General features: G+C 38.1%; 1 pseudogene; it reads left to right on the top strand.

Moving 5' to 3' along the window:
- LOC120175256 lies at positions 1-25,160 on the top strand (annotated as a pseudogene).
- The last annotated feature ends 843 nt before the right edge of the window (positions 25,161-26,003 follow it).

A 26,003-nucleotide genomic window follows, 5' to 3' on the forward strand; every position in this document is an offset into this window, starting at 1 on the left:
ATCTGATTAAGCTCAATTTCAACTGTCTGGATTTACATTTGTTTTGATTCTCACTTTTATCCTTGGATTAAAAAAATATGGATCTTCCAAGTCTCGTTGTTGTTCTCCAGGCTGCTCTTAATCCCAATCCAGCTGAACGCAAAGCTGCCGAGCAAAGCCTTAATCAGGTTTTCATTTTATTAATTTGATTTTGATTCGTTGTTTTCGGATAAAAGAATTGATTGTTATTTTTTTAAAATGAGTTTTGTTTGGTTTCAGTTTCAGTATGCGCCTCAGCATTTGGTGAGACTGTTACAGATCGTCGTTGACAATAATTATGATATTGTGGTTCGTCAAGTTGCTTCTATTCATTTCAAGAACTTCATTGCTAAGAATTGGGCTCCTCTTGATCCAAGTATCACATTTTTAGTTAAATTTTATTAATTTTTTCCCTCTTAAGAAAATACTTCATGATGTTTATGAATATGGATATGCATATACATATGTGTATATATTTATTTTGTTCGTAATAAATGTAGATGAGCCACAGAAAATTTTGCAAAGCGATAAAGATATGGTTCGTGATCATATTCTTGTATTCGTAACTCAAGTTCCGCCTCTGTTGAGGTATAAATTGTTTGTTGTCCCCATTTGTTGATTGTTTGTTCATAACTGTTTACTGTTTCATTGGCAGTGCATGTAGTTGTAGATTATGCAATCAAGTTGATCTATGTGTTAATAAGTTATCATGTTGGGTGTTAATGCAGGGTGCAGTTGGGTGAATGCCTCAAAACCATTATACATGCCGATTACCCGGAGCAGTGGCCTCGACTTCTAGACTGGGTGAAACATAATCTACAAGATCAGCAGGTTTATGGGGCTTTGTTCGTGTTGCGCATCCTTGCTAGAAAATATGAGTAAGTATTTACTCTATTTTTCTGTTTTTTTTTTGTCGCGTGATTTCTTTGTTATTTGTTGTCAGTTATCTTTGTATCAGTGCAATCTCTATTTTTAATGTTACTTGCTCGCTGAAGTAATGGGAATTATTTGATTAACGCAACGAGAATCTTTCTGTGGCTTTGATGCTTGATTATGGTACATGTAGATGGCAGCTTTGCCCACTTAGAACTGTCAATGTTTTAATTAAATAACAACTCGGTTTTCATTGTTTCTCTTAATTTGGTGCATAGTATACTCGTGCTGTTTCTGATTGAATTTGCATTTTAATACTAATACGTCATTTTCTTTTATCATTCTAGGTTCAAATCAGAAGAGGAGAGAACTCCAGTTCACCGCATTGTTGAGGAGACATTTCCTCATCTTCTCAATATATTCAGCAGACTTGTTCAGATAGACAAACCAGTGCTGGAAGTGGCAGATCTCATCAAACTTATTTGTAAAATTTTCTGGTCATCTATCTATGTAAGTTTTTAAACTGCTAGTTTTTTACATGTATCCGACTTTCTTTTGTATTTTTTTAAATAGTGTTCTCTTTCTCTGTTAATTTCCTTTTTAGATGATCTTTTTGGCATATTTATGAAAGGAATTTATTCTTTGAAATTATACCTATGTGTGTAATCAAAGTGATTTTTGACGCAGATTTGTGGTCTTATATGGTGCTATTGTTTTGTTCTTTATGATCAATATAATTGGAAGTTAACCAGATGCAAAATGCTATTTCATCTAATTACTAGCAGCCTAACAATTCTATAGAAGTCAAGTAGTGCAATTTTTTATTGGAGTTTTGAGCTCGAGGATATATCATGTATTAAATATATTGACCAAAACTACTCATACTAGAGTGTTTTTATGTCATCTGCAACTAATTTCTTGAGACCCCTTTTTGTAAGATTTGTTCTACTTACATGCCGTCTTTGGGTTGTTGTCTCTATATCGCAGTTGGAGATTCCAAAGCAGTTACTTGAACCAAATGTGTTCAATGGTTGGATGATGCTTTTCTTAAATATTTTGGAGAGGCCTGTTCCTCTGGAAGGCCAACCTGTAGATCCTGAGCTCAGGAAATCATGGGGCTGGTGGAAGGTTAAAAAATGGACAGTTCATATTTTAAATAGGCTATACACTCGGTAAGTTTTAAATTTGCAACCGGTATTCAATATAGCGTCATGTTTTTAAGCACATTTGTGATTATGGTGGCTTTTTATAGGTTTGGAGATTTAAAGCTTAGGAATCCAGAAAACAGAGCCTTTGCCCAAATGTTTCAGAAGAATTACGCAGGAAAAATTTTGGAATGCCACTTATATTTATTGGGTGTGATTCGTGTTGGTGGATATCTCCCTGATAGAGTTACCAACCTTATTCTTCAATATCTAAGCAGCAGGTTTGCTATTTGGTTCTGCATAACTGGTGCTTTTGATTTTCTTTTCTCAGTTTAAGATGGTCAATTTCGCTTTTGTCAGAGCTTGTCGTTCCTTTAAGATAACTGGACCATCCATTTGTGAGGCTAAAGGTTGCCTTGCATTTGACTGAAACAATAGGACTATTTTAAAATTATTCTTTACAGTGTTGACTGAAACACGTTTCCATATACTGTATAACTATCTTATCAAAAAATATATATATACTGTATAACTTTTTCCCTTCATGTCATCAAATAAAATCCATCCTGCCTAATTGCACTTTTCTGCCTTGTGCTTTGTTGGCTTACTATTTTTTATTTGTGGCCTTTGTATGTGTGTGAATATTATTGATGACATTGCATCCTGTCTGATTTTGCAAAATATATTTAAATTTAGAGATGTTAATAACAGGTTTTGACAAAGAAACATTTTATTATATGCAGCATCTCGAAAAATAGCATGTATACTTTGTTGCAGCCACAAATTGATGTTCTTCTTTTTGAGATAGTCTTCCCTCTCATGTGTTTCAATGACAATGATCAAAAGCTTTGGGAGGAAGATCCACATGAGTATGTAAGGAAGGGCTATGGTAACCTATCAAATCAGGTATGCCTTTTATAAACCTAGAACGAGGCACACTGGTTCATACGTATCTTATTGTTGTATTGCAGATATAATTGAAGATTTATACAATCCAAGGACTGCTTCCATGGACTTTGTCAGTGAGTTAGTCAGAAAACGTGGAAAAGAGAATCTTCAAAAGTTTATTCAATTCATCGTGAACATTTTTAAGAGGTATTCTTTCACTTCTGAAGCCTAATGCACATGGGAAAAATTGATTTTGGATCAACATATGTTATGGTATATTCATGGTACATCTCTTTCTTGTTCTAGATATGATGAAGCATCAGTAGAATATAAGCCTTACAGACAGAAGGATGGTGCTCTTCTTGCTGTTGGAGCACTTTGTGATAAGCTGAAACAATCTGAGCCCTATAAGTCTGAGTTGGAACATATGTTAATACAACATGTTTTCCCTGAGTTCCACAGTCCTGTTGGTCATCTTAGAGCCAAGGTTTTATTTTTCTTTTCGTTCTCTGTCTGGAGGGCATCCTAATGCTCTCCATTGCCCCCCCCCAATATATGGAGTCATTTCTGTGAGAGATTCTCATTTTTATGCTTTTGTGATTGGGATATTAGGCGATGTGGGTGGCAGTACAGTATGCCCATATAAACTTCTCTGACCAGAATAATTTCCGCCAAGCACTGCATAGTGTTGTTTCTGGGTTGCGTGATCCCGAACTTCCAGTTCGTGTTGATTCAGTTTTTGCATTGAGATCGTTAGTTGAAGCTTGCAGAGGTATTTAGCTGGTACTTTTGAACTTTATTTTTTGTTTTGTATGTGTTGTATTTGGGTCGAGCAAGCTTGGCACCAAATCTGTGGTTGTAGCTAGATTGTGATAATTACTTGCTACTTATGTGACTATTCCCTCTTCATTTCTTCATTAATTTGAGTATTGACTGTTTAACAGAGAAAAATTTGTTTTATATGCAGACTTAAATGAGATTCGTCCAATTCTTCCTCAATTACTCGATGGTAAGTAGCATTTGAAACTGATGGTTGTAGATGTTTTCTTTTCTTCATGTTCTGAAGTGGGATCGTGTACATGATACATAGTTGCTCTTTTTTACTAAGGGGAGTTGGTCAATATTTCTTTCCTCCAGAAATTTTTAAGCTTATGAATGAGGTTGAGAATGAGGACCTTGTTTTTACTCTGGAGACTATAGTTGACAAGTTTTCATGTTTCTACTATAGGCAGCTGCATTTTGGAGGTGTATGAACACTTCAGAAGCTGATGAAGAAGCCGACGATCCTGGTGCTTTGGCTGCAGTAGGCTGTTTGCGTGCCATAAGTACAATACTTGAATCAGTTAGTAGGCTTCCTCACCTTTTTGTTCAGATTGAGCCCACTTTGCTTCCAATCATGCAAAGAATGTTGACAACTGAAGGACAAGGTATGTCCAATTTTTCTTCCTTTTCCCTTCCTGTTCCAACGATTCTTTTTGTTTGTTCTATATGATCGAATACTAGTCTTACTTTAATCCTGCTAGAAACGGGAGATATCCTCACAAAATGAGGCTTGATTGAGTCTATATAATTAAGTTGATTTAAGAACCTAAAGTTCATAACCTCATATGTAAAAATTGAAATGAGAAGCTGCTACAGTTAACGTGCTACTGCTTTTTCTTAAATCTTGCATGTTTATTAAGTTATTGATTTTCAGTGTGCAACCGGAAGATAAAGAAAAACTTTTTTCTATTCTTAAGGCACTGCATATCAGTTAGACTTCAAAATTGTATCCAACTATCAATAACAGTGGAAAGGTTTGATCCAAGAGGGCTTTCGAAATTCAATATCGTAGAAATAGGGTTTACTGGAAAATTACGCTGAATATCTTGAATTAGATACAAAAGAGGTGTGCTTTTTATAAAAGTAGTGGTCAAGATTACTCGATAAGTTAGAGTTTAACTTATCTACAGAATAGGTTTCTAGAGTTAGTGATAAAGTAAAATACTAATATTTAAATCTAAACATATAACTCACACTCCCCCTTAAGCTGGGGAGTAAATATTATAAAGACCCAGTTTGGATGTAATATCGTCGAAATTAATCCTTGGAAGCGCCTTAGTCAAGACATCGGCTAGCTGATTTCTTGAAGAGACACAACTTAGTTTTACTGTTCCACCATTCACCTTATCAGCAATAAAGTGTCTATCAATCTCCACATGTTTGGTTGTATCGTGATGTATTGGATTCTTAGCAATGCTTATGGTTGATTTTTGTCACTTTGAAGCTCAAAGTAGCTTGCATTCGCAAACTTCTAACTCAGGATTCTAATATCTTGAAACTATCCACCCACACACCTGCCCAAAATTCCTGGATAATTGACTTAGGAGCCACAAACCATATGACTAATTCCTCACTCAAATTCCTTACTTACACACCCTGTCCTAGTAGTAAGAAAATCACAGTTGCAAATGGCACTATCATAACAGTTGTCGGTAAAGGAGATATTGCCATAAGTGGAACCCTTATTCTTAAAAATGTCCTACATGTACCAAAACTATTTACCAGTCTCATTACTATCCAGAAACTTATCAAAGATACTAACTGCAATGTTTTGTTTTATCCTACACAATGTTTTTTTTCAAGAGCAAGAAAAAAGAGGACGACTGGGCGTGCTAGGGAAGTAAACGGTCTATGTTACCTTGAAAAATCCAGTGGACTAGTTAGATTCTTGGATACCCAACCTCTGTCACTCTTTTCATAATCTATAGTCAATAAAGACCAAATCTGGCTAAACCATTTTCTCCTTGGGCATCCACCTTTTAAAGTTTTAAAGACTGTGTTTCCCTCTTTGTTTAATTCCTTAATTATTAAAGAATTTCATTGTGAAATATGTGAACTTGCAAAACATAAACGTACCTATTTTCTAGCAAGCAATAAAAAGACTATCATCCCATTTACTCTTATTCATAGCGATGTTTGGGGGCCTTCCACTATTCCTAACATAATTGGGGCTAGATGGTTTGTGTCATTCATAGATGATCATACTCGGGTTACTTGGATATTTCTCCTAAAACAAAATCATATGTTACCCCTACTTTTAAAACCTTCTACACCATGATTAAAACACAATTTAGGACTGAAATAAAAAGATTCAGACCAGACAATGCCAAAGACTACTTTAACCAAGTCCCATCTCCTTACTTTCTAGAGAAAGGTATCATCCATGAATCATCTTTTGCTAACATCCATAGCAGAATGATGTAGCTGAAAGGAAGAATGGCCACATCCTTGCCACTACAAGAGCTCTTCTATTTTAAAACAAAGTCCCTAAACATTACTGGGGAGAGGTTGTATTAACTGCCACCTACATGATAGATAGACTACCCACTAAAGTCATTGAATCCAGAGTCCTCTTAAAGTCCTCACAAAATTCTATCCAAATTTAGTCCATATTTAACATAAAACCTAGAATATTTAGGTGTGTTGCTTTTGTTCATATACATTCTCATGGGAGGGAAAACTTGATCCAAGGGCACTAAAATACATATTTATTGGCTACTCCACTAAAAAAGGCAATAAGTGCTATCACCACCTACAAGAAAATACTACACCTGATCAAAGTACTGAAAATGCTATGTCTAATTCTGATTTTGAATTTCCCATTGTTATTAGAAAAGGAAAAAAAACTTGTTTCACTAAACATCCTTCTTACTTGTTCATGCTTACAAAAACCTATCCCTTAGTCACAAAGCTTTCCTTACCAGCCTAAACACCATTACCATTCCTAAGACTGTTTTCGAGGTATTAGAAAATGAGAACTAGAAAAAGGCTATGAAAGATGAAATGGAAGCATTGGAAAAGAATAAAACCTAAGACTTAGTGAAACTGTCAAAAGAGAAGAAAACAGTGGGATGTAGATGGGTGTTTACAGTTTAGTATAAATCAGATGGCTCCTTAGAAAGGTACAAAGCAAGGTTGGTGGCAAAGGGATATTCTCAAACTTATGAAATAGATTACCTTGAAACTATTTCCCCTGTTGCAAAGATGAATACAGTAAGAGTTCTATTGTCCTTAGCAGCTAATCAAGGATGGAATCTGCAGCAGTTTGACATTAAAAATGCCTTCTTTCCTGGAGATCTTGAAGAGGAAGAGTACATGGATATACCACGGATTTGGACCAAGTACTGGACAGGCAATTTGCAAGTTGAAAGAGGCTCTATATGGACTAAAGCAGTCTCCTAGAGCTTGGTTTGGAAGGTTTGCTAAAGTGATGCTGAGCCAAGGATTTAAACAAAGCCAAGGTGACCATACTTTATTTGTGAAACACTCTTCTTCAGGGGGAGTGACTACACTCTTTGTGTATGTAGATGACATAATTGTTACAAGAAATGATCTTAAAGGAATTGGTAGTTTAAAGAAATGTTTGATAAAGGAGTTTAAAGTTAAGGATCTTGGAAGATTAAAATATTTCCTTGGAATTGAAGTGACACATTCACAGCAGGGGATTTTTATCTCAACAAAAGTGTACTCTGAACTTGTTGAAGGAAACTGGAAAACTAGGGTGTAAGCCAACAGAAACACCATTATAGGTCAATCATAAGCTTGGAGATTCAAAAAATGATAATGTAGCAGTTGATAGAAGTTCATTTCAGAGACTTGTGGGAAGGCTTATTTATTGGTAACACACTAGACTAGACATAGCATATGTTGTTGAAGTTGTGAGCCAATTTATGCACAATCCTAAGGAATCATATCTAAGGGTTGTGACTCAAATTTTACAGTATTTAAAAGGACACCAGTTAAAGGAATTATGTTTAGAAGAAAGGGAAATTTGACTTCTAATGCATACACTGATGCAGACTATGTTGGATCCATAGTTGATAGAAGATCAACCTCTGGACACTGTACTTTCTTTGGAGGAAATTTATTACTTGGAGGAGCAAAAAGCATAATGTTTTGCTAGATCAAGTGCAGAAGTTGAGTTTCGAGCTATGGCTTTGGGAATTTGTGAATTATTATGCTGAAGATCATTTTGAAAGATTTAAAGGTCAAATAGGACTGATCGATGACGTTATATTGTGATAACAAGTCAGCAGTTAATATTGCCCACAATCTAGTTCAACATGACAGAACAAAACATGTTGAAGTGGACAGACATTTCATAAAGGAGGAACTTGATAGTGGCATGATCTGTACTCCTTATGTGACCACTGGAGATCAAGTTGCAAATATACATACCAAGGGTCTACTTGGTAAGTATTTTCAGATGTTGACAGACAAGTTGAGGATGGAAGACATCCATGCCCCAGCTTGAGTGCCCCAGCTTGAGGGGAGTGTCAGAGATTAGCATTCCTAAATTAGAAAGATTATGTGGGATCTTTGTAAATATATTCTAATTAGGATCCCTAACTTTAAGGGATTAGAATTACTCCTAAAATCAATTACTAACCCAGTTTAGCAATTTCCTAAGATAAGGCAGCAATGTGTATATTTAAATAGTGTATTTTTCTACATAAATAAATAAAATCGATGGAGAGATAAACCAGTTTTGACAAGTTTGTTCTTTTCTTCTCTACCATCCGCTATAAAGTGGCTCAGGGATACTACCCAGAAGGATCGGTTTGTTCGATTTCAGGTTCTTGTCATCGGTTCCTTGCATCTCGTTTGCGATGTCTTGAGATTAATTAAGAAATGAGGTTGAATCTCTCCCTATGTGCTCATTCTTTCGACATCATTCACTTAACAGAGACATCATTGATTCACTTTCTTTACTGAGCAAGGCAACTTCTTGATGATCCTCGACTGCTTGTTAATGGCTTCCGAGTAGTCGATTTTTTGAGGGTTGCTGGTAAACACTTCTCGTATGTGAGATCCAAAACCGGCATAACTTTGATGAGCAAATGATTGATTGTTTTTGAAACATATTGAGATAAATCCAACAAAACATTGCAATTCATTGGATAGACAAATTAACAAATGAAGTAGAGGATTAAGAGAATTGTCTCGATCATAGTTTTTATAATATCAGATTCAATGAATTGGATATTAATGATTATGCAAAAAACAATAAAGAATGTTTTCTGAAAATTAACCCATGTCTTGGTGTCATCTTTAAATACCTCAATTTGATTTACCACCTCCAAATGTTCTTCTCTAGGATCATTCATGTATTGGCTCACAATACTAACAAAGAATGCTATGTCTGGCCTAGTTAGTGACAGAGATGAGCTTACCCACTAACCTTTGATATTGTTCCTTATTTATCGGGCTTCCATATTTCCTTAACTTCAAATTATCTTCCCTGGGAGTTCTCGAAGGCTTGCAACCAGTCATTCCAGTCTCAGAGAGTGAGTCTAGAATGTACTTTTGATTTATGACAATCCCTTTTCTCGAGCTTTCCACTTTCATGCCAAAAAAATCTCATGGTCCCTAAGTCTTTGGTTTCAAATTCTCCTGCTAGTAACGCCTTCACTTTTTCGATTTCTACTATGTCATCACCTGTGATGATGATGCCATCAATGTATACAATTAATATTGCCTTTTTCTTATTTGGAGCTGTCTTTACAAACAGAATGTGATCAGATTGATATTGCTTATAATTGTCTTGCAAAAGTACCTTTATGAATCTATCAAACCAAGCTCGAAGAGATTGTTTTATACCATATGGAGATTTCAACAACTTGCATACTTGCTAATTTTCATATTGCATCAGTACTCCCGGTGGAACTCGTATATAAACTTCTTCAAGATTGCCATTGAGGAATGCATTCTTGACATCAAGTTGATGAAGTATCCAATCCGTAAATATTACTAAGGATAATAGTACTTAAATAGTATTGAGTTTTGCAACCGGGGCAAAAGTTTCTTGATAGTCTACTCCATGAGTCTGAGTGAACCCCTTTGCGTCAAGTCTAGCCTTACATCGTTCAACTCTGCCATCTGCCTTGTATTTCACGGTAAAAATCCATTTGCAGTCAATTGGTTTCTTGTCTTTAGGAAGATCAACCATAGCCAAGGTTTTGTTGCTTTCAAGGGTTGAAAGTTCTTCTACCGCCTTCTTCCATTCAGGACTTTTTAAAGCTTCTTTTATGGTCTCTTGAATGTGGATGTTGTCAACTTTAGCTATAAATGTCTTAAAGCCAGACATTAGTTTACTATAAGCAACAAATTTATTAATAGAATAAGTTGTACACCTTCATACTCCCTTTTTTTTGAGTAATCGGTAACTCACTGGTATCAAACAGAACATCCAAATTACTTTGATATCCTTAACTTTCCAAGAAATTTAAACCTAGTTTCGACTTTTGGCAATGTGTAGGTTGGGTGGAGATAGGTGAGATGTGTTCGGGTCGCCGTTTTTAGGTAAGAGATCGGTTTGGGAAATAAATGGTGACACGAATGGATTTGGTGTTTGAAGATTATCCATTGGGTTAACGGTTTGGCGTAGGTTTTCAGTATCAGGTATGATTGTGCTGTTAGGTGTTGTTTGAGTAGGTGTTTCAGTGATGTCAAGAGATGTTTGAGTTTTGGTAGGTTCAGTAGGAGAGAGGTTGATGGGTAGTTCAGTATTAACTGGAAAAAGCTGAAATTCACACTCACTCTCCCCTTGGATTTCAGACTTAGAGAAAAAAAGTTTACGTTCAAGGAAGGTAACATCTATAGAAGTAAACAGCTTCTTGGTAGAGAGAGTAACACCGATAACCCTTTGGAAGAGAGGAGTAGCCAACACAGACGCACTGGATTGTTCGAGGATCAAGCTTAGTCTTAGTTTGGTTATGATCATGAACAAAAACAGTACAATCAAAGACACGAAGAGGAACACTGGTGAATGGTTTAAAATGAGGGGAAAAAAATCTCAGAGACATTTAAACCCAAGAACTTTATTAGGCATTCAATTAATGAAAAAGTGACAATTAAGAGAGCCTCACCCCAAAGATGCTTAGGAAATGAGTAGAAAAGAGAAGTGCACGGGGTACCTAAAAAAGATGATGACTTTTTCGTTCGGCTAACTCATTTTGTTGAGGTGTATAGACACAAGAAGTGAGATGGATAATTCTTTTTTCCTGAAAGAAAGACCCCAATGAGTGAGAAAAGTATTCACTACCATTATCAGACTTAAAAAATACCAATAGAACTTTGAAATTGGTTCTCAATCATTTTATGGAAGCGCTTAAAAATGCCACTAGCCTCAGATTTATCCCGCATGAGAAAAGTCCAGATAGTATAGGAATGATCATCGATAAAAGAAACAAACCAATGAACTCCATTTACGCTTTTGACACGAGAGGGACCTAAATGTTGCTCTCTTATCGAAACTGCTTTAGTAAAACTCTAAAAAAGAGTGAAATCGCCCGTCATATGATACTAGCCCCTAAATTAACAATCCATGAAACAAAACCCGAAGATAACTGAGCAAAGTTGTGGCTACCTTCACGCACTTCACAGGTGATGCACGACGAACCAAAGTCGGCAGGAACCAAATGAGAAAGAGAGGACCCAACCTTCGAAGGAACCTCAGACGAGGTAAGATGGACCATCGTGGTCGAGAGAAAACAAGTTAGGATCTAACCTAACTGATATCGTGTAGAAATAGGGTTTACTGGAAAATAAAGTTTTTATTCATATGCTGAACATCTTGAATTAGATACAACATAGGTGTGCTTTTTATACAAGTAGTGGTCAAGAGTCCTAGATAAGTTAGAGTTTATCTTATCTGCAAAATAGGTTTCTAGAGTTAGTGATAAAGTAAAATATTAATATTTAAATCTAAACATAATATAACTAACAAATATACTGATAAACAAATTAAACATTTGAGCTAAACTACCTAGAAAACTCGACAATGGCTAATTAAGGATTGCTCTAGAAATGCTTCCTCACTTTCTATGGCGGGCAGATTAGTGTTGACTAAATCAGTTTTATCCTCCCTGCCAATTTTTTTCCTCTCTATTTTCAGAATTCCGAGTAAGGTTTATAGGAAACTAAATTCTATTATGGCAAACTTTCTGTGGGGGGAGGGTTCTTCAAAAAGAAAAATTCATTGGGTGAATTGGAAAAGGGTTTGTCTTCCCGTAGAGGAGGGTGGGCTGGGAATCTTGGATTTGAATTTCGCTAAGAGAGTATTACTAGGTAAATGGGTATGGAAATTCGCAAATGAAAAAGACTCATTTTGGAAGAACATGATTTGCAGTAAACATAATGCGAGTAATATGTCTTTAGACCTTAACAAGGTAATCGCTCCTTCGAATTCTTGGATATGGAAGGGTATTACAAGAAATTACTTGGCAGAGGACGCAATTGGAAATGGTTTAAGTTCTCACTCGAAGATACAAGTAGGTAATGGAAAGTCGATTGTATTCTGGCATGATGTGTGACTAAATGAGGAATCCTTAAAAAGTCAATTTTCGAGGATATATGCTCTATCTAACAATAATAAGTGGGGAAAAGTTTCAGAGTTTGGAAGTATAATAAGCAATAAGTGGATTTGGAACATTCATACGAGAAGGAATCTCTGTGACTGGGAGATGGAGCACTGGATTCGACTGATGACACTATTGGAGAATGTTGGGCTATCTGATTCGGTGGATGATTTTTTGGAGTGGTCGGGAAAGGGTGATGGATTGTTTACTGCTAAAGCCTGCAGGTTGACCTTTTCTTCCAACTCAGGGGGCAGTCTCCCTTGGAAGAAATTCGTTTGGTCAGGTTTGGCACCACCTAGAGTCGAAACTTTTCTCTGGCAGGTTTCTCATCAAAGACTGGCAGTCAGATCGGAGTTGATAAAAAGGGGTGTTACGTTGGAGGAGGTGTCTTGCCCGTTATGTGCTAAGCAGGAGGAAACAGTTCAACATTTGTTTATTTCGTGTCAGGTTGCATGGGATTTATGGAGCAGTTTCTGGAGGATATAGGGAGTCTCGTCAGTTTTACCTAATGATCCAGCCTCTTTGCTGTGCTCCTGGTCGGATTTAAGGCCAAAGTCATTAATATGGAGCTTTATACCGGGGGTAGTTCTTTGGTCACTATGGAAGGCTAGAAATTCGGTGGTTTTTGATGATTGGAAACTGGACAAACCTAATCTGTTCTTCATATGCAGATTTAGGTTGGTTAAGTGGTTCCTTGCTAAATACCCGAACGTTATCATTCAGGCTGATTCTCTTGTAGGAGACCCGTCGCTTGCAGACAAGCACCAGACAAGGCACCCTAAAAAGATGAAGGTTCAGGAATGGCTTCCTCCTCCCTTCATTTTTTTAAAGTTAATGTTGATGGGGCAGTTAGTGGGGACGGGCTGTTGGGGGGAATGGGGGGCATTTTAAGGGACTCGGAAAGCAAAATCCTTGGGTCTTTCTCGCTTGCTGTTGGTCCAGGTCCTCCTCCACTCGCTGAGATGAAAGCCATAGAGAAAGGCATTGAATTTTTTCTATCGTCGGAATGGGCGACTCAAGGAAGGTTAATTATTGAGAGTGATTGTAATACAGTGGTGGATTGGATCTTACTGCCGACTTCTTCTCCTCCTTTCCTTGGTTTACTGGTTCAAAAAATTGCTTCCTTAATCTCGGAGGGGGCGATCATTATTAGACACATACCGAGGAGATGTAATTGTGAGGCTGATACCTTAGCTAAACAGGGGATTGGCTGATCACACATTATTGCTTTAGAGGTCATTCAGTAGGGTCTTGGGTTATTGTGGTTGTAGGAGATGTTCTGTAATTTTTATGGTGTTTAGTCAGTCTGCTGGTTGTTTTTTATGTACTATGTTTCTTGAGCAATAAAATCCTAAGGCACTCTTTTCCTCCCTTCACTGACTAAGGAACTTTCTCAAAAGTTCCATTAGTCAAGAAGGGGGTTTTTAATGAGGCCTGCAATTCTTATCAAAAAAAAAAAGAAATGCTTATCCACTGTTCTAAACATACCTTCAAATCATTATCCGAGTATGGTGACTTCTTATTGTAAGTAGTGTTTAAGTTAAACTCTGAATCCTAACTTATCTCTAAAACTATTTCTTAATTTGTAGAAAAGATGACTCCTATCTTATCTAGGTCTTTAATTCATGTATCCTCTTGTATAATATGCAATTGTTCTTTGAATAAAAAAAATTTCAGAATAAAAAAACCTGTTTACTAGAACCGAAAAACACTATTTACCAGAGCCGGGAAAACTCTGTTTCTACATGGAATCAGTCGTCAGCGTCGATCCCAACCTTGCTGCCGCCACCATTCGTCATCCTTCCGACCTACAGTGTGCCTTCTGTGCACTGCCGTCCTTCCAATTGTGAAATCCTTTGCAGCACCGTCCTCTTCGCAGCACCGCCCCTTCGCAGTGCCGTCTTCCTTGCTGCGCAACCACAGTAGTGCCGCTTCTGTCGCAGCGTTGCTCTCCTCGTCGTACTGTTCTTGTCACGTCGCTGGTCCAGCGCTGCCCTCATCACAGCGACAACCCTTCCTGTTCCGCTATTTGGTACCTGTTCCGCCGCTGTTTGGTACCTGTTCTACCGCTGTTGGTAACTGTCCGGACAACACTGTCTCCTTGCTGCATAGCCCATTCGATACTCATCCTAGCGCCGATCTCCTCAAATCTCCGATTGTCACTTATAGCAGTGTTCCCTGCTAGTTCGTGACATATCCCAAGCTCTCAATTCCTCGGCAGTCATGGCATATCCTTCTTCGTCCAAGTCTGCCTGCACTGTTAGTGAATGTAATTCTCTTTTTACCTTCTTTTCCCCTTCACCAGGGCGTGTCTCTTGGATTGTTGATTCCAGAGCAAGTGATCATACCCCCTTTAATTTTTTTTCATTCAGGAATCGAAAAAGGAAGTGTTGACCCCGTCGGTAGTGAGGAAAATGGGAGGTAATTTGTTGACAGCATCGGTAATTTCAGCAGCTGAAGGTTCTGCTAGAGGTTTGATTACTTTGTGGAATGAGGTAGAGTGTAAGGTTATAGAGGAGGTCATTCATAGGAGATATGTAGCAGTTAAGGGTATTATTGATGAGGCACAAGGAGCATGTTGGTTCATAAATGTGTATGGTCCAAGTGTTGATTCAGAAAAGGAGGCCTTTTTTGGGGAGCTGTTATCATTCTTAGAGAATATAGACTGTCCAATGTGTCTCGGAGGAGATTTCAATGTGGTAATGTCACAGGAAGAGAAGATCGGAGGTGCAATTAACTTAGCTACAATGTTTGCTTTCAAAGATTTTGTGAGCAAAGCTAATCTTCTGGATTTGCCTATGGTTGGAGGCAGATTTACATGGTGCAACAATAGAGATATCCCAATTTATGAGAGGCTAGATCGATTCCTAGTGGACCAAAGATTTTTATCTTTGTTCCCTATGATCACTCAAAGACTCCTAGAAAGGTCTGTTTCTGACCATAACAGCATCTTGCTGGAAAATAGGGGCTGGAATTAGGGCCCTAAACCGTTCAAATTGTTTAATTATGTCATGGAAGAGGATGGGTTTTGTAAGATGATGGAGGGAGAACTTGTCAAGCTTTGTGATGTGGAGAATAGGCAACCAATCTCTAGTGTACTAAAAGGAGTGCAGGGAGCAGTGAAGAAATGGTCTGTGAAGGGCTATCTTGAGATTCCTGGGAAAATAAATAGGTTGGAGAAAGAAATTCAGGTGATGGAACTTAATTTGCAACAAGGTCTCTCCATGGTGTCTATGAAGAACCTAGTGGAAGCAAAGAAAGAGCTGTGGGACTTATATAAAAAAGATGAACTGATTTGGTTTCAAAAGTCAAGATTGAAGTGGAATTTGAATGGGGATAAAAACACCAGATTTTTCCACCAGTGTGCAAGAGGTAGAGGGAGGAGAAATAATATCAAATCTATCAAAGTTGATAATGAAGACATTTCAGATCCAAAACTAATTAAAGATTCGGTGGTGCACTTTTTCAAGGGGTTGTTAAACCAGGAAAATACATTGGAAGTTGAAGAACTGGACTTGGATTTTTTAAAGCTTTCGAATCAGCAGAGTATGGCCCTCGAGAAGCCTTTCTCTGAAGAGGAAATTTGGGGTGTAATCGCTAATTCGGATAGTAACAAAGCACCTGGTCCTGATGGACTGAATTTAGGCTTTTTTAAGAAGTTTTGGCCAAATCTGAAGGAAGTTTTGCTGCTGTTTTTTAAAGAATTTTATGAGGGAAAGGAATGGGACATGGAAACCAACCACTCTTTCCTCTCTCTTATTCCAAAGAGGGACAATCCGGAGGGGCTTGAAGACTTTAGGCCTATTAGTCTTGTTGGGGGTTTCTACAAAATTCTTTCAAAAGTTCTAGCTAGAAGGTTAAGCTTGTGTATTAATGATGTTATTAGTCCATCACAATTCGCATTTATTCCGGGGAGACACATTTTAGATTGTGCGTTTATAGCAAATGAAGGCATCGATTGTTGGAGGAAAAAAGGATTGAAGGGAGTTGTCTTTAAGGTGGACTTCAAAAGAGCTTTTGATTCGGTTGATTGGAAGATCTTGTTGAAAATAATGAGTAAAATGGGATTTGGAGCTAGATGGAGTTCTTGGATGTATAAATGTGTTTCAACAGCTTCCATTTCAGTCTTGGTAAATGGCACTCCTACGGAGAAAATCAACATTACTAGAGGTCTAAGGCAGGGCTCCTCGTTATCCCCTTTGTTGTTTAATTTGGGAAGGGAATTGCTACATTTAATGTTGGTGAAAGCAGTGAACAAGGGGCTTTTCTCGGGTTTTGAATTAGGCTCTAATGATCGTTCTTTCATGTTATCTCATTTGCAATTCGCGGATGACTTAATAATTTTTAGTAAGGCTTCTAGTCATGATTTGGTGAATATTAGGAGGGTGCTTCTAATTTATGAACTGTTGGTGGGTTTGAAGTTGAATTTGTCTAAGAGTAGAATTTTTGGAATTAACGTGGGAGAGGAGGAGTTAGTTTCATGGGCAAAGGAAATAGGGTGTGTAAAGGGAGTTTTTCCATCGGAGTATTTAGGTCTTTCATTGGGGGCCAAGAGGAATTCTTTTTCCATGTGGGAACCGGTAGTTCAAAAATTTTATAAGAGTTTGGCTGGTTGGAAGGCCAAGTCTTTATCTCTGGCTGGAAGGGCTGTCTTGGTCAAATCCGTGTTGTGCTCTCTTCCAATATACTACCTTTCTATTTTTCGGATCCCTAGTAGCGTTCTCAACAAATTAAACTCTATCATGGCATCGTTTTTATGGGGGGGAGCTTCAGAGAAAAAGAACATTCATTGGATTAAGTGGGATTTGGTGTGTAAGCCAAAGAAGTTGGGGGGTTTAGGGATCCCGAATCTGTTGTTATTAAACAGGGCTCTTTTGGGGAAATGGGTGTGGAAATTTGCTGCAGAGAAAAACTCTTGGTGGAAATCTGTTCTGTGCTGTGTTTACAATTTGGATCCTAATTCTTTGATGATCCGGAATTCTTGGACAGCTCGTACTTCTTGGATTTGGAGAGGAGTTGTTAAGAATTTCTTTTCATGTGATGCATTTGGGGACTGTTTTAGGAGAAATTTGTGTGTTAGAGCAGGAAATGGAGAAACAGTTAAGTTTTGGCATGATGTTTGGTTGGGTTCGGTTCCTCTTAAAGATAGGTTTCCAAGGTTATTTGCTCTCTCGAATAATAAAGAGGGTAAGGTTGCAGAATTCAGATTGCATTTTGATGCGGGTTGGGTTTGGGATATTCAAACGAGAAGGAATTTGGTAGATTGGGAGGTTGAGCAGTGGCTGCAAATTATCTCTCTGTTGAACAACTCTTCTATGTCCCTAGTAGAGGAAGATTGTTGGATTTGGTTGGGAAATAGAGAGGGCTGTTTTACTGCAAAATCATGTGTGAATGCTTATTTTGATAGAGAGGGTAATGTTGAATTAGAAAGCAATTGGGAAAGATATGTTTGGAAAGGAGTAGCTCCACCACGTGTGGAATCTTTCGTTTGGCAACTTGCTCATCATAGAGTTGCAGTGAAAGAGGAACTGCTGAAGAGAGGAGTTACTGGGGTTGAAGACTCTGTCTGCCCTATGTGCAGGAAGTATAATGAGTCGGTCGCTCATTTGTTTCTTCACTGCGAAGTGGTATGGGTCTTGTGGGCTAAGTTTTTAAAATTATGGAATGTTTTCTTTGTGGTTCCTGGTTCGTTGATGGATTTCTTTATGGCCTGGGATGATCTAGTGCCACGATCTCACATATGGAAGTTTATTCCAAGAGCAGTGTTGTGGTCTGTTTGGAAATGTAGGAATGAGGTGATTTTTCAGAATGGGAAGGTTGATCTAGTGTTGTTGTTCTTCATTACACGTTTCAGAACTGTTTCTTGGTTTGAAACATCAGTTAAGGATGTTCACTTTCATTTCGATTCTTTGATGGGGGATTTAAAACTTGCAGATCAACTTGGCAATTCGCATAAGAAGAATCTTCCTTCTTCCAGGTGGAGTCCTCCTCCGGAAGGGTTTTTAAAAGTAAACGTTGATGGTGCAATGGTTAAAGATTGGGATAAGGGTGGTATAGGTGGCTTGATTAGGGATGGCAGCGGGTTGGTGCTTGGGTCATTTTCAGAGAAGGTTGGGGGAGGTCCTCATTTACTCGCTGAGCTTTTGGCTATTAATAGAGGGTTGATTCTTATTGAGGAAGTTGAAGCTGATTTCTTTCCAAAACAGAGGATCATTTTGGAATCAGACTCTTCTAATGCTCTGAAGTGGATTAATAATCCGAACCTTAGTTCTACTTTGTTCCAATCCTTGGTAACGGATATAGCTTCTACTGTGGAGAGGAAGGGTATTATCACAAGGCACATCTCGAGAGCAGCTAATTGGGAAGCGGATGAATTAGCTAAAGCTGGCATAGGCTGATTTTAGTTGTGTAATTGTTAAGGTGTTATGTCTTGGTTGTTACTATTAAAAGTGTATTAGGGTGTTTTATGCTTTCAGATTTATGGTTGTTCTGTTTTGTAAGAAGTTGTTGCTGTTGAGATGTGGAGGTGTATTATTGTTCCTATTAATAAATGTTAGAGGCACTCTTTCCCTCCTTCCAATGTCCTTCATGTTATGTTTGTAACATGGAGGATAAGAAGGGGGGTTTTAATAAGGCCTTATTCTATTAAAAAAAAACTTCAGTTTATTTTCCACATTTCACAAAAATGGTATCTCATGCAGTGTTCATACTGTTGATGGCTCCTTATCACCGGTTAAGGGCAGTGGCTCAATTTGCAATAATAACCACATTACTCTGTCTAATGTTCTATTTATTCCAAGTTTGACTTGCAATCTTCTTTCGATTAGCAAATTACCGATTTGGGTTGTACTTCTCATTTTACTCGTGATTATTGTGAATTTCAAGATTTGACCTCGGGGATGGTGATTGGCAATGCTAGGCGTCATGGTGGACTCTACATCCTAGACGTTCCTCCTTATACTCTCGTTCCCAACAACTCACTTGCACCATTTATCTATTCTTTTGTTTCAGTTTCTCCCATAGATGCGGCTGCCGACATTGTGTTATGGCATTTTAGGTTAGGTCACCCAAGTTTTTCTTATCCTGCAAAATTGTTTCCCAAATTATTTATCAATAAAAATCCCGCATCATTTTCTTGTGACTTTTGCTCTCTTGGAAAACACATTCGGAGTTCTTATCCTACTCCCTCTCGCTTGCCTAAACCTTTTTCCTTAATTCATAGCGATATTTGGGGACTTTCACGGGTTACGGGTTTACATGGAGTTCGTTGGTTTATTACTTTTATTGACAACCACTCTCGTACCACTTGGACCTTTTTTATGAAGGACAAATCTGAGTCTTGTACCATCTTCAAACGATTCCACAAAATGGTTGAAACATAATTCCAAAGTTCCATTGGCATCCTTAAATCTGATAATGGTGGGGAATACCTCTCTCAGTCGTTGGGATCCTTCTTCCGGAAAACGGAATAGTCCACCTCACTTCATCTGTCGACACTCCACAACAAAATGGGGTCGACGAACGTAAAAACCGTCATCTTCTTAAGACAACCCGAGCACTGCTTTTTTCTTCTATTGTTCCGAAATACCTTTAGGGTGAGGCTCTCTTAATAGTTACTTTTCTAATAAATCGTTTGCCTAGTAAGATTCTTGCCTTTAAGTGTCCACGTGATATCCTTTCCACTAAATTACCTCACTTCAAACCTTTTACCTCTTCTGTTCCTCTTTGTGTCTTTGGTTGTACTGCCTTTGTCCATGACCACGGTCCTCATAAATCTAAACTTGATCCTCGGGCAATTCGATGTGTCTTTGTTGGTTATTCGTCCCATCAGAAAGATTATCGTTGCTACTCTCCTTCTAGAAAAAGGTTCTTCACTTCTATGGATGTCACTTTTCAAGAACTTAAACCGTTCTTCTCAAAAACCGAAATCCAGGGGAGAGTGAGTCTGAATTTCAATTTTTACCGATTATTATTCAGTTACCCATCAGTCCATCTTCTACTAAAAATACTACTACTCCAAAACCTCCTAACACCACCACATCTGATAATGAAAACCAATCAATTAATCCCAACTACACCATCTACCGATATTCTTATCTACAAAAGACGACCCAAACAAGTCCTACCTTCCACACCGCAGCCAATGCATTGTCAAGAGCCAGAACCGGGTTTAAATCCATCGACAGATAAAGGAAATAGTGACCAAAGTAAGTTGATGTGATAATTGATACTAGTGAGTTACCAATTGCTCAAAGAAAGGGAGTTAGACGATGTACAACTCATCCTATTAGTAAATTTGTTGCTTATGGGAAACTAGTGTCTGGTTTTAAGACTTTCACAGCTTAGGTTGATTATATTTACATTCCAGAGACCATAGAGGGGGCTTTAAAAAGTCCTGAGTGGAAGAAGGCAGTTGAAGAAGAAATTTCAGCTCTTGAAAACAACAAAACCTGAGCCATTGTTGATCAACATAAAGACAAGAAACCAGTCGGCTACAAATGGGTCTTTACTGTGAAATTCAAGGCAAATGGAGAAATTGAGAGATATAAGGCTAGACTTGTGGCAAAAGGGTTCACTCAGACTTATGGAGTTGATTATCAGGAGACCTTTGCTCCAGTTGCAAAACTCAACACTGTTCGAGTTCTATTATCCTTGGCAGTGAACAAGGATTGGATACTTCACCAACTAGACTTAAAAAGTGCATTTCTCAATTACAATCTTGAAGAAGAGGTCTATAAATAAGTTCCACCAGGAATTAATTCTGGAAATAACCGAGTATGTAAATTACTGAAATCCTTATATGGTCTAAAACAATCACCTCGAGCTTGGTTTGATTGATTCACGAAGGTAATGTTACAAGACAACTACAAACAGTGTCAATCCGATCACATTCTATTTATAAAAACTGCTCCTGATAAGAAGAAGTCAATCTTGATTGTCAACGTTGATGATATCATTATCACGGGTGATGACTTGGTAGAAATCGAGAAGTTGAAGAAATTATTAGCAAAAGAGTTTGAAACCAAAGATTTGGGAACTCTGAGATATTTCCTAGGTATGGAGGTAGTCAAAGAAAGTCTATTCTAGACTTACTTTCTAAAACTGGAATTACTAATTGTAAGCCCTCGGAAACTCCTATGGAAGTTAACTTGAAATTGAGTAAAGATGAAAACCCGGTAAACAAGGAACATTATCAGAGGCTAGTTGGTAAACTCATTTATCTATTTCTAACTAGACCTGACATTGCTTTTCCTGTTAGCATTGTTAGTCAATACATGAATGATCCAAGAGAAGAACATCTGCCGACAGTTAATCGAATCTTAAGATATCTAAAGATGACACCAGGGTATGGGTTGATTTTCAGAAAACATGAAGACAGAACAGTTAAAATCTTCTCAGATTCAAGCTGGGCTGGAGAATTAACAGATAAAAGGTCGACCACGGGATACTGCTCATTTGTGTGGGGAAAGCTAGTGGCATGGAGAAGCAAGAAACAATCAATAGTCTCCAGAAGCAGTCCAGAAGCAGAATATAAGGCGATAGCACTCGGAATGTGTGAAGGAATTTGGCTACAAAGACTCTTAACTGAACTAGAGATGTGCAACAACAACAATTTTGAACTTTAGAGTGACAACAAATCTGCGATAAGCATTGCAAAGAATCCGGTGCACCACGACAGAACAAAACATGTGGATATCGACAGACACTTTATTGCAGAAAAAGTAAATGGCGGAACTGTGAAACTAAACTACGTCCCTTCACAAAACCAGCTAGCAGATGTATTGACCAAGGCATTTCCAAGGATTATCTTTGTCGAAATTACATCCAAGTTGGGTCTTCACAATATTTACTCCCCAGCTTGAGGGGGAGTGTAAGTAGTGTTTAAGTTAAACTTTGAATCCTAACTTATCTCTAAAACTATCTCCTAATTTGTAGAAAAGATGACGCCTATCTTATCTAGGTCTCTAATTCATGTATATAAAAATCTCATGTATCCTCTTGTGTAATATGCAATTGTTCTTTGAATAAAAATACTTTCAAAGCCTGAAAACTCTGTTTACCAAAGCCGGAAAACTCTGTTTCTACACTTACTAAAAAGGACTTTGACTTTTTTATTTTTGCATAATTAAATGTAAAAAGCGAGTTCACGAATTTAGTTATCAAATAGTATAATTTCTGTTGCATTCTGATCATGCCAAATTTGGCTTGTATAAGATGGTGTTTGGTTTGTATCTTTGTGTATCTTTTATTTTATCATTTTCTTTATTCTTCCGCAGAGGTTTTTGAAGAAGTCTTGGAGATTGTTTCTTATATGACATTCTTTTCTCCAACTATATCCTTGGAAATGTGGAGCCTTTGGCCTTTGATGATTGAAGCATTAGCTGATTGGGCTATTGACTTCTTTCCAAGTATGATTCTATTTACTGACACTATAGGAATCAGTTCGACATTGCACTGTAGATGTTTGGATTAGTTTATGATAGAATGTGAATATTTCTGTTTCTGTTTTATCTATGAGGTCCATATATGTGGGAAGTATCACTCTTTTTTCATTCAATTTCTATTTACCATTATTCATTTTGAATTTATCCGCATTTATTTATTTATTGTGTTGTTTCATATAGTAGCTGTTTTCATGCAGATATTTTGGTTCCTTTGGACAACTATATATCCAGGGGAACTGCACATTTTCTCAGTTGCAAGGAACCAGATTACCAGCAAAGTCTTTGGAATATGATTTCATCTGTGAGTTATTTTCTAGTAACATGTTGCATGTAGAGGAAAACTGTTGGGAAGATGGAAATGAAAATGATTTATACATTCTTCAGTTTGTGATCTTTTTGCATATTTTCTAACTTTATGTTGGCATCCATTTGAGTATAAGGACAGTGCTATTTTTCTTTACTTTGGCAGGTTATGGCTGATAAAACTTTAGAGGACAATGATATTGAGCCTGCCCCAAAGCTAATAGAAGTAGTGTTTCAAAACTGTAGAGGGCAGGTGGATCATTGGGTTGAGCCATATCTGAGAATCACACTTGACCGGCTGCGTCGAACGGAGAAATCACGGTTGAAATGTCTTCTTGTACAAGTGGTAAGGTGTCCGGACCTGCCTTTGTTTTCTGCAATATGATGTTATGCTTCATGTGCACCCGCTCAAACTACTAGTACATTTTGTACAATTTAAGTTAATTCGACCTCTTTTTATCCGTCTCAGATTTTCTTTGTTGGGTTCATGTTACAAATTTGAGTTATGGTGTGAAGTAGCTAGCAATACCAACAGTTTATGCTGTTTTAAATGCTAATATACACCTCTAGGCATACACATACCTCTGATTTTCTAACAGAAAACCAGTCTTTTCTTACGCAGATTGCCAGTTCGGTTTATTACAATGCAGTATTGACACTCAGCATGTTAAATAACTTGTGTGTTACGACTGAAGTGTTCAACCTTTGGTTCCATTTGTTGCAACAAGTTAAAAAGAGTGGTCAACGGGATAATTTTAAGCGGTAGGTAGTTTTGTATTTGATTTGACCTCTTTTCTTCTTACTGCATGCAAGCCTTGGGCTGTATACCATTACTTTTATGATGAATTTCACCTTGGATATTGTGTTGTTGACTTTGTAAGTGTCACGGGTGCTACAGGGAACATGATAAGAAAGTGTGCTGCTTGGGCCTGACGTCACTACTTGCACTTCCCGGTGAACAGTTGGCTGGGGAGGCTCTTGGGCGTGTGTTCAAAGCCACCCAGGATCTGTTAGTTGCATACAAGGATCAAGTTGCGGGTCTCTCTCTCTCTCTTGTGTGAATTTGCATCCACTTACACTTTTGGCTTTCCCTTGCTGCCTTTTGGAGTTTTTATCCTCCCATATTTTCCTGTTACATCTGAATTATACTTGTGAACAGAAGCTGCAAATGATGAAGAGGTCGAAGATGATGATATGGATGGTTTCCAGACTGATGATGACGATGATGCTAATGGTTCTGACAAGGAAATGGGAGTTGATGCAGAGGATGAGGATGAAGCTGATAACATCAGGCTTCAAAAATTAGCTGCCCAGGTATGCATTATGTTGATCCTTTAGGTTTATTGTTTAGGCACAGTATCTGAACTCTGAAGTGCCGAGAATGAATCCTATGCCCATGGGGAAATGTCTAGCTACTGAATGGGAAGGATGAACTCTAATTTCAGGACATGTCAATGTAAATGATCTTGGACTTTCAAATATTCTATTTGACCCCACCTGATATTGTTTCCTATAGGCAAAGGCTTTCCGTCCTCATGATGACGACAACGACTCAGATGATAACTTTAGTGATGATGAAGTGTTACAGTCACCAATTGATGAAGTAGACCCTTTTGTTTTCTTTGTTGATACTGTCAAAGGTAAATGTTTATTCAGCCTTTTCGGTTTGTATCGAATGCATGTTTTTGTTGATTTTTGAAAGGCTGTCTGAAATAAGAAACTTTTCTTTTCTGGGATTTTGAATCTAGTTCTGCAAGCATCAGATCCTATGAGGTTCCAGAACCTTACGCAGATGCTGGATGTCCATTATCAATCTCTTACAAACGGTGTTGCCCAGCATGCTGAACAGAGGAGAGCAGAGATCGAAAAGGGGAAAATGGAGAGGACATCAACAGCTGCTGTTGCATCATAAGTTCAGATTCAGATTGAATGTTTGGTCTGACGTATGAGGTATCTGATAATTCCATTCAATTATGGTTTTCAATGAAAACCAAATGTTGTTTCTGGTCCATTCAAAGCATTCATCGGTTCATGTGCTCCTCAAAAAAGTGGTTTTTGAGGTTCAAGCATGTGTACAGTTTGTCGATCGTAAGCAAAACATATTAGCGAACTCAAGAATTTGCCACAGTCAGGGTTGTGTTTTTTGTTCAAGTCTGATGAGTCTGGCAATTCTTTCGGCAGAAAACACCGATCTCAACCACCTGGTGTTGTAGTCAGTCAGTCCCACTCTCTCTCTTCCTTTCCTTCCCGCCATTTAGTTTACATGTTTGGTCACTGTTTTATCAGTTGTTTCCAGCCGTAAGAATCTGATATCTTTATTCACCGCTGTTACCAGTGAGCGTCGATGTTGCTGCCATGTTAATCATATTGTCACGCCCCCAGAACTTCGACGCCTCACACCGTCGAAATATCAGAGTCAAGGTCTGACGGGTCGTGCGGCCTTAGACGCTTTAGACGCTCCTTGGTCTTCTCAGCGACTAAGTAAGCCTTACCCAAGCTAAGTGAGTGTGCAAACTCACAAAGGTTGGAACCAAGCCCTCAAGGCTTCGGATTGCGGAAGCTTTAGAATGCCGACAAGGTCGGACTATCGTGTGGAAGTGCTAACACGAAGGTGGCTACTCCTGGCCACCAAGCTAGGCAACAAGAACAAAGAAACTAAAGAACTCAGAAAGATAGAGCAAATGCCTCAGAGCTTTATTACTCTCTCAAAGAGAAGAATGGAATTGGGTCCTTACAAATGAGGAGGAGAGCTCTCTATTTATAGTTGAGCTCCCTCTCAATCAATGGCCTAGATCATTTTACATCAACGGCTAAGATTGGCCCAATTAATGACAAATCCCCTAAATCAAGGAATTACAACCAAATCCTTCCTAATTACATCCATTAGTAGGATTCTTTCCTTGGATAGGTGTTCACACTGGATATGGTAA

Source organism: Hibiscus syriacus, unplaced genomic scaffold, assembly GCF_006381635.1.
Source record: "Hibiscus syriacus cultivar Baekdansim isolate YM2019G1 unplaced genomic scaffold, ASM638163v2 tig00112159_pilon, whole genome shotgun sequence".
NCBI classification, from domain to species: domain Eukaryota; kingdom Viridiplantae; phylum Streptophyta; class Magnoliopsida; order Malvales; family Malvaceae; genus Hibiscus; species Hibiscus syriacus.